Below are 10,269 nucleotides of genomic sequence, written 5' to 3'. Positions count from 1 at the left end.
AGAGAACTCATTTGATAATATGGTTCTAAATATCATTAATAGACAACAGAGAACAAGTGAGATTTAAGAAGTTACTAAGTCATAATAGTTTTATTGTAATATTGGTAAAAAAAAATTATGCAACAGAGTGAAATTCAATTGTGAAATTCAAAATGAATTAAATATAATTACCAGATCTTAAAATAATTATTCTGGTCTTTCCTGAATGCTATGAATATACTACTAATGTCATTCTCACCTTCAAAATGAAGTTTAGGAAAACTTTAAGTTCCATAATGTTGGGAAATATAACGTGCATGTTGTTAAATTTCTAGTTCTTTCTTTCATTCCTTCATTACAATTACGTGCACAAATAATAAGTAGAAAGTTAGAGTTCCCCAATTAAAATGAACTTCCAGTTTTAAGGAAAAAGATCAGAAATGTCACTTCCTAAGACTGAAGTTAACAAAATCCATACATCATACAGAAGATTAATTATTGACAGTAAGGTTTCCTAGAAGTAACTTTCTACCACAATTATAAATATCTCACTGGTGAAAATAAAGAGCTATTTATTTATCTCTTTATGTCCTTAGGAAGGAATCAAGACAGAAGTTAATCAATGTGAAATTACCTGTAATTGTAGTTTTGAGATTATAATTTGTTATAAAAATATGTTAAAGAAAGGTGAAAATGTAATGAGCAAAAAGGCCGAAAAGAGTAAAATTTAAAAAAAAGGAGAGTGACATTTCTAAATATTTATACAAGAGTGAGAAAGAGGGGAAGATTGAGAGAAAGAAAGAAAGAGAAATAGACACTTAAATATGGAAAAGTATATTTAAAATAAGAATATTTCATTAAAAATATCAAGACCAATGACAGGCTACGCAAGCAAACACATATTCAGTCCAATGTTTCAATGTAAGTTCCAAACACCCCAGAAACACATGGTTTCAGAAACATGATAGTTAGGAAACTCAGCTATGTAAATTGTGACATCTAAGCCACAGTTACACTTGGTCTGCAAGAATTAAGAAATCATGAAACACTGCTCAGACAGACATAAAAACACAGAAAAACTTTGAGAGATTTCTTGTGAAAAAACCTACTGCCACTATTTCCACGTTTTCTGTGAACACTCTCTCACTTTGCCATGCCAGCCTCTCTTCCCCAGCTACTTTGATTTTTTTATTAAAAAGAGGGTGTACTAAATAGCAAAGATCAATAAAAAGCCACCTACCTGTCAATGTAAATAAGTACTTTGGCATTTTGGTTAATCAAAATTTCTTATGAATCTGACTAGAGTGAATCTGTTTCCCAAAAGTCTGATCCTACCTGGTAAACTGTAAAAGTAGTTTCTGAATATACATATCTGAAGACTATGTATAGTAACCACAGGAAGCCCACTCTGAAACAACTTGCCAGTCTTATGCATCACAATATTATTAGTTGGAAGGGATGTGTAGAGGCAACCATGCTTTATTTCTAGTCTAGTTACACAGGGGTTGTTTTGGAATTAATGGGAATTTGTTGAATTTATACAAAGTCCCAATCTCCCCAAAATTTTGTTTTTTAATCAAACATTAGAACTATACCAAGTTCTAAAGTCTGATTAGATGTCCCTTGAGAAATGATTCAATCTCTACCGTATTTATTTATCGGTAATAAATACTATTTAATTAGGATGCTTAAAAAGAGTTATTAAGATATCTATACAAATATCATAAAGCTAATTATCTTGAGTTTAGATTTAAGATATGTTATATGGCATATATATATATATATATACACACACATATATATCTCAATTTTCTACTGGGCATAAAGTGAAGCCAAAAAATTTTGGTGGAGATAAAAAAATCTATAAATATAATCACTTATATAGTGTAGATATATTATATTGTCACACCTATATATTAATAGTAGTACTAGTCTTTTTTTTTTTTTTTTTCTTGAGACAGAGTCTCACCGTGTTGCCCGGGCTAGAGTGAGTGCCGTGGCGTCATCCTAGCTCACAGCAACCTCAAACTCCTGGGCTCAAGCGATCCTTCTGCCTCAGCCTCCCGAGTAGCTGGGACTACAGGCATACGCCACCATGCCCGGCTAATTTTTTCTATATATTTTTAGTTGTCCGATTAATTTCTTTCTATTTTTAGTAGAGATGGGGGGTCTCGCTCTTGCTCAGGCTGGTCTCGAACTCCTGAGCTCAAACAATCCGCCCCGCCTCGGCCTCCCAGAGAGCTAGGATTACAGGCGTGAGCCACAGCGCCTGGCCAGTACTAGTCTTTTGTTAGTTGGAAAAGCAGTTTCTTAAAATAGAGAAAATAGTATAAAATGTACCTTTTTCAACTTTTCATATTTTTAAAGTTTGAACATATTTGAAATGTTATTTTTCAAGTAGGTTGGAATCAGGTTTCACTTCTTTATTTCTCTTGCTATTTATATAACAAATTAATCATGAAGTTAAAATTATTTCCGCAATATCAAAAGAGGAGGAAGACAAGGAGGAGGGGAAGGAAGGTAACATCACCTCCTATGGTTTCCTTGGGCATACTTAGTGTTATGGAATATTATCAGGATCGTATGCTCTGTTCTCTTCACATCATATTCTTGGGACTATTTTACTTTACAGATTTTTTTTTTCTACAGTCTGATTAACTCAAAACCATTCCTTTGAGTTATAGTGGCTGAGATACTAGCTAGCAAAGCACCTCCTTCCCCAATGCTGCTATATTCCTGGCATTGCGTGCCGTTGGCTGAAAAAATAGGGAAGCTTTTCCATTAGGGCTTCCGCGATGAAATAAAATGCTACTTTGGCTCACACATTGTGGTTCCCTAGAATTGTTTCACTCTCTGTTATTTGGGGTTTGTAAGGGGCATCACAGTTTCTGAACATTTCAATTGTGTTTGTGCTTAGTTTGCCTACTCTGAAGTCTGTGATTCACATACCTGGGCATTAACTAATTTTCCTGGAGAGAACTCATTTCCTGTTCCTTTTAAACAGGTCTTTTCCTCTTCTCAAGATGTTCAAGGTGTTTTTGTTTGTGTGTTTCATTTAATCTGAAGTCACTTCCAGCTTCCTTCAGGGTCCCATTCTTCAATAAATCACTTATGGCCTCCTTCCAGAGCACGTCCTCCTGCCTGGCCCTCTCTGTGGTACTTTCTCCTCTTACAGCCACATTATATCTATAACTTGAATATTCAAAATAGAATGAAAAGGTTTAATTTCTCTTTCACATGAATTATATACCACTATAAATTATCAAAAGGATCAGATTCCTAGTTCAGCCATTCAAGGTACTTTGTGATTTAGTTCTTTATACATTTCCAGCTTTATCTATTATTCCATTCAAGCCTTTGGCTTTCGTCTTATTCTGAGGAAAGGCCATGCATAGCCCTCATTTTTATGCCTTTTTTTTTCTGTTGTTCTTATACTAAATGTGTCTTCTCACCTATTTTATATCCTGCACATTCTTCCATTTGGAAATAATTAAGTTTTATGGCTTGTCAGCAGCTCTCCTTAATTAGGGTAGCCTAATTAAATAAAGATAAAATGTAATGCCCAGTTAAATTTGAGCTTCAGATAAATAAGATAAAATTTTTTATTAATAGTATAAATATTTCCCATATAATATTTATATTGTTAGAGCTGGCAACCTTATCCCTAAACCCCCTTTGGAATCCATCACTGTCTCCTCTGAATTCTCCCAGAACTTTGCTGGGTTTTTTGTTATATAACATATTTCATCCTTTCTTTTTTTATCGTGAATGTGGAAATCTCCTCTTCTACAAGACTCTTTGGAGGCAGGCACTGTATCTAGCTCATTGTTTTGCACATAGTTGGTGCTTATAAATACCATTTCTTTTGAATTGAATTTAGCATCCTACTATGTTGATTCAGGCTAGACTCTTACTTCAAAAATATCTCTAGAAATGTTGTGAACTTCTTTTCAGCCCTATTAATTTGGTATTGGTATGCCAATAATACTAGCAAAATTTATTGAATATATCCTGTGTATTGTACAGTTCATGAGGGCTAGGATTGCATCTGCTTTATTAACTGGTATATATTTAGAGACTACCACAATAATCAGGTTGTTAAATGTTTACAATAAATATTTTAATAAATACTAGACATTTTACATGCATTATTTCATTTAAGCCTCCATAAAACCTTTTAAGATGGGTATTATTTTGTCTGGTTTTTTAGACGAGTAAAGTAAGACTCAGAGAGGTTACAAATCTTGTTCACTATTGTTTTGAGAGTGACAAAACATAGCTGTGGTTCATATGGCTCTGAAGTCATGCTTGAATGATTTTATGATACAATACAAGCAAGTATTGCTGCCTTTAGAAAACAGACATTCTATCTCAAACTGGATCCAAATGTCTTTGAGAAGGTCCTTATAAACAAAATACATTTTTCAACTGTTGGAACTGAGACTTAAAAGTTGGGTATTTTGCTCAAGTAGATGGCAAAGCTAGAACTGGAATCTAAGTTTGCCTGACTTTAAAGCACATGCTTTTCATAGTCACCGAACCTCGCAAACATTGTTAGTCCCTGGCAAGCCTCTAAGCTCTCAGGAACTATAAAAGGCATTGAAGGACAAGTGCTACTCCCTCTGTTGCATCTAGGCACTGGTTCATTCATATATTCCAACCAGAGTTCAGTTGCTGGCTATGTTGCCTAGCCTTCTTGTTTTTCTGTCCTGCATTTTTCTCCTTCTGTGAAAACTTTTCTTCCAAGACAAATACTGTGGTTCTATGGGAGATGCTGTTTCCTTGAAAGACCCAACACGCTAGGGCACTGTTGAGGGGTTTGGTGTAGCTTGATCATGCTGACCAGTCACAGTACCTCATTCCCTGGCCACAGATCGTAAATTGAATTAGACTTGGATTGGGATGTTGAAAGATTTTACTAATGAGTAAAGGGAGGCTTGCAGAAGTTATTTGCCCACAGTATCACAACCAGTAAATGGTGAGCCTAAGACTCCAACCCTATCTTAACTCTGAAGTTAAGCAATGCAAACATTAGTATTTGCCTACAAGAAAACTGACAATAAAATTGAATATCGGGGCATTTTTAGATATTTTTTTTCTGAATTTTTAACTAGATGAGATGTTCTGTGAATAAGTATGGCAGAGAATAACCTATAAAAGTATTAGGTAAAAGTAAAGTGTAACTTAGATTCAAAAGCAAGTTAAAGAAAATATGTCCTTAAGATTTTGTGTTGTTACTCTTGTGCCAAAACCTGAGATATAACTCACCTATTAATAAAACCATTCTTTCTTCACCTAGAAAATTACCTCATATGTCTTGTTTATTTCCCACTGGTTTAGTTCCTCTGGGTATGTCCCAGCAGGAAGTTGGATAAACTGGTCTCAAACCTGATAGAGAGGTCTGGACTGCAGGTATAGAGAGACAAACTCATTAAGGCAATTTTTAAGATGGATAAAGAACGATTTTTTTATTAAGATGTTACATGGGGAAACAACACAATATAGCAACAACATGGCTCCTCATCTTCAAATCTTGCCCTCTCACGGGGCCAAAAGAAATCTACTTAAAACTTAAATTTGACCATATTACTCTTTTGCCTTAAAATCTGATTCTGATCATCTAGAAGTTCAAGTCAAGCTCAGTTTTAGGTCTTATCCAACGCTTATATTACATTTCCAGCACCAGAAGCATGGAACAGATAGTTCCCTTCATACATCATTGCGAGTAATTGATAACTATGTTGTTTCTTACCTCATTGCCTTTAATCACGTTGTCCCTTCTCTCTGTAAAGCTCTCTCCTTTTTCTTACCACCTCCACTACTGTCACATGCTTTGCTAACAACAGCTTTTATGATTTGGCTCAGAAGTCCTTTCCCCCAGTAAGCCCTTCCTGACACCACAGGCTGGGATAGGTATCTCTACTTTGAACTCTGAAAATACCTGGTGCATATCTCCATTAGTGCTCTTTCCACATTGTATAATTACCTAAGCTTATACTTTGAGTTCCATGAAGACTCTTCAATTTTTTACTTCCAGCAAATAGCTTGGTGCCAAGCATATGGTAAGCACTCAATGGTTGAATGAGTAAATCTAATTTGTTCAATATATGTTCATCAAATACTTACTGAGTACCTACTAAATGCAAAGCCGCAGTGCTAAGGATCAAAACAGATAAAATCCTTGCCTTCATGTCTTCAAACTATAAAAAGACAATTATATTAATTTTCTATTGCTGTTGAAACAAAATACTATAAATTTAGTGGCTTAAAACAACTCAAATTTATTATGACATAGTTCTGTTGGTCAGAAGTCCAGGTAAGGTGACTAGTTCCTCTTCTGCAGGTCTCACAAGGCTGAAACCAAGGTGTCAGCAGACCTGGGCTTTCATCTGGTGGCTTTGGAGGAGAATGTACTTTTAAGGTTATTTAGCTTGTTGGCAGAATTCAGTTCCATGCAGCTTTAGGGCTGAGGTCTCTATTTCCTTATTGGCTGTCAGCCAGGAGTCTCTCTTGGCTCCTAAGACCACTGGCATTCCTTGTCAAATTGCTCCTCAGCCCCCATCTTAAATCTCTCTTTCTTCCTGCCATGTCTCTACTGCTTTTAAGGGCTCATGTGATTAGACTGGACCTACATGGATGATCCAGGATAATTTTCCTTTCTTAAAATCTGTAACCTTAACTACATCCACAAGAAGTCACTTTTGCTATGTAACGTAACATATTCACAGGCTCCAAGATTAGGGCATAAACATTTTTTAGGAGGCCATCATTTTGCCTACCATGGCAACTATTCTTAAAGAATTAGTTTTTGGCATATCCTTCACTTGGTTGATTTGAAGAAATATCTTACACAAATATGGCTAAATTTATTTTGGCTACATGAAGTTTTGTTTGAGCAATACATTAGAAGTTCTTTGAAGAAGTTATTAAGAACCAGACCTTAATAGTTAATATGAAGGAGTGACTATGGATATAGAAGAGGGAAAGATCTAAAATAGATGAGGAAATCAGTAGTAAACCTTATAAATGGAATGAGCACAGCAAGTAAATGATACAGGGGCAATGTGGATATCTCTTTTACCTAGCTGCAGAAGAACATAGGGTTGAACAAGTACTGTATTCAACATTATTTCCTTAAGGCATTAGTCTTGTATTGATACATAAGATTATCTATTTTGCACATTATTGAATTTACTTTGTTTGAAATTAAATGAAATTCTCTTTTCTCTTAAAACTTTGCCTAACATTGAAAGAATCATAAGTGCATTTTATTTTCCATTTTTAATTTATCAAACTAGTAATCTAAATAAAATTAAAATCAACTCAATAATACAGAATTTTAGAGAGTCTGCTATTTTTTGGGTATTATGCTAGATCCAGAAGATACAAATATAGTTACATTACACTTCCTGCCCGTAGGAAACTTGCAGGCATATAAACAAATAAATTTTAATACTGTACAGCAAGGGCAATAGGAGAAGCAAGCACAGGTGTAAGGAATGATTTAATCTATGAAGTAGTGAGGTAAGATTTTCCTGGTTGAAGGACAAATAAATCTTTAAGAGGACAGGGTAGAAGGGAAGCTGAGCCAACAGCATGAGTAAAGGCACTAAGTATGAAAAGGCATAGGGTGTATAGGGAAATACAGATAAGACTGGAGGGTATAGAGGGAGCAGCAAGCAGTCAAAGTAAAAGCAGGAAGGTAGGCAGGGTCAAAGCCTATCATGCCATACAGTTTGTTCCATGGAGATGAAGCTCCGGCGAAAGCTTTTTAATCAGAGAAAACATGATTGGACGTGCCTTTTCAAAAGATTACCATGGCCGCCAACAATAGACTGACTGGGTCAGAGGTTAGTTACACTGGAAAACCAGTTTAGATGAGATTGAAGAGATAGGATGAAAGCCTAAACCAAAGCTGTTGAAATGAGAATGTAGAGCAGAGGGAAGATTCAAAAGATTCTGCAGTAAGACTCATCAGACCTTATGACGAATTAAAGGTATGGTGGTGGAAAAGAGAGGGAGAAGGGCAAGTAAGGAAAAGGAGGAATGGGGAGTTTCTTGCAAATTTCTGACATGGGAGGGAAATCTGGATATTTGATAACATCTGACTAAACTAGGGAATGAAGGAACACAAGGGCAGAAGGTATGGTGAGACTCCTCTATCAAACTTTAGTTAGCGTGAGTCCTTTTCTCAACTAGCCCTCGTCCTTAGGCCCCTCTTTTAGGCCTGCCGAGTCCAGTTGCAGCAAGAATCCAGCTAAGTCAGTTTACAGAGAATATTCCACCCCTTGATACTGATCACCTCCACCTACCTTCAACAAGAATCTTAAGTCAGTTTAGCAAGAATGTCCCCTACCGTGATATCACCTCTTAGTGATTTTCCATGCACTGACCCCTCATTCTGTCTGTTGGCTATAAATCCTAGCTGTCTTTGTTGTATTAAAACTTGAGGCTGATCTCTCTGCCCTATGGCAATAGTCTTGACACCTATTGTGATAGTCCTGAATAGTCTTCCTTGTCATTTTAACAAGTGTCAGAATAATTTTTTCTTTAACAATAGAGAGAAATATCCCTCAAGAACTAAAGGTACTTCCATACTCCTCTAAGGTTTCATTTGTGCATATATCTTTTAACTGTCTTTTAGCTAAATAACTTGTCTGGCTTATGCATTGCTGGAATTATGATGGACCCAATTCAGTTTACCTGTGGCCCAAGAGCCTAGCAAGCTGGCTTCCCTCCTTAATTTTTCTTTTTCTTTTTTTTTTTTTGAGACAGAGTCTGGCTCTGTTGCCTGGACTAGAGTGCCATGACATCAGCCTAACTCACAGCAACCTCAAACTCCTGGGCTTAAGGGATCCTCCTGCCTCAGCCTCCTGAGTAGCTGGGACTACAGGCACGCACCACCACACCCAGATAATTTTTCTATTTTTAGTAGAGACACTGTCTCACTCTTGCTCAGGGTGCTCTCGAACTCCTGAGCTCAAGCTATCCTCCTGCCTTGGCCTCCCAGAGTGCTAGGATTACAGGCCTAAGCCGTCGTGCTTAGCCCCTTCCTTAATTTTTTAAAAATAATACTATCAGTCTAACATTCAGTACGTGTGGCAGCTCATACCCTTTCCTTCCTTAAGGACTTTACAGTAATCTTACAGGGGACTAAAGCATTGACACCGATAAGAAGGTGAGCCATAGGGTGGATTCTAACAGTCTTGTTAACATTTCGAGGTTGAAAACTAGTTAAGACTACTTTTCTACCTTCCATCCTGACCTCACCTTAATTGCAAGATCACTTCAAGAGAGTAAGGGTGTTGCAACAACCCAAATTTGCTGTTGTAGCATGAAAGGAATGGCATGACTGTGTTCTAATAAAACTATTTTTTAATGGATACTGAAATTTGAATGGCATATAATTGTCATATGCCCCCAAACGCATTTTTCTTCAAGCTTTGAAAAATGCGAAAACCATTCTTAGCTCATGGCTGTACAAAAACATGGGGTGGGCTGTAGTTTGCCCACCTGGTACGGATAAAATGTCAGAATTCGACCATTTGTTCTAATTTACAATAATATACATAAAAGCGCTTCGGAATGACATTTAGTCCGGGTGGCCACGCCCAGGAATGGATAATGAAGAGATGTCACCGTGAACGGTGACACCAGCGTGGTAGCGGCCGGACCATAACGCTCACCACCCTTCAGGCGGATGGTAACGCAGCTAGCAGCTCCGAGGACAAGGCCTTGAGGGATGTGGAGACGGAGACCTGCCTCTGCTGAAAGAGGATGGCAGCCTGCAAACAAGCAAGCCCCGAGCCTGCTCTGAGGTCTGGCCCACGGAGGAAACACGAGCTCCCCCGGGTCCCGAGCTCAAGCACCCGTGCCAGACCCTATCTAAACTCCCCACATTCCCAGCCACGCCTCTCCCGGCGATGGCACGCCGGTGCGCGCCCGCACGACACCCACGGGCCTTCCGCCTCGCGCTCTGTCATGCTCTATTGCGCATGCCTGGGGGGTGGGGCGGACCGGCGATTGACAGGCAGGCAGAGGCCAGAGGGAGGAGGAACCGCCCCCCGACCGGCGAGTAGACGCGAACAGGCCTGTGCGTCACTTCCGCTAGGGGCGGGACGGGGCGGGCTGAGGGGGTGACTGGCTCTGGCTGCTGCCCCTCTGTTTGTGTTGGAAGCTCAGCTGATGCAGGCCAGCCCGAGTGGACGTCAATGCCGGGAAGGAGCCAGTCTCCACTGCCGCCCAAGTGACTGCGGCCTGCATTCGGTCAGTGGCCTTGAGGACACAGGG

At 38.4% G+C, this 10,269-nt stretch overlaps 1 protein-coding gene across 1 annotated transcript in view; it reads left to right on the top strand.

Moving 5' to 3' along the window:
* Nucleotides 1–10,128: 10,128 nt before the first annotated feature.
* Nucleotides 10,129–10,269, top strand: part of PNPLA8 (patatin-like phospholipase domain containing 8) — a 33,053-nt gene continuing 32,912 nt past the window's right edge. Inside the window, exon 1 of the mRNA XM_012650300.1 lies at nt 10,129–10,245. The gene's annotated coding sequence lies outside the window, so the exon portion shown is untranslated. The remainder of the gene's footprint in view (nt 10,246–10,269) is intronic.

The sequence above is a fragment of the Propithecus coquereli genome, unplaced genomic scaffold (assembly GCF_000956105.1).
Source record: "Propithecus coquereli isolate 6110/MARCELLA unplaced genomic scaffold, Pcoq_1.0 Scaffold32, whole genome shotgun sequence".
NCBI lineage: Eukaryota > Metazoa > Chordata > Mammalia > Primates > Indriidae > Propithecus > Propithecus coquereli.
The sequence above is the reverse complement of the archived record's forward strand: the minus strand, read 5'-3'. Positions and strand labels throughout refer to the sequence as shown.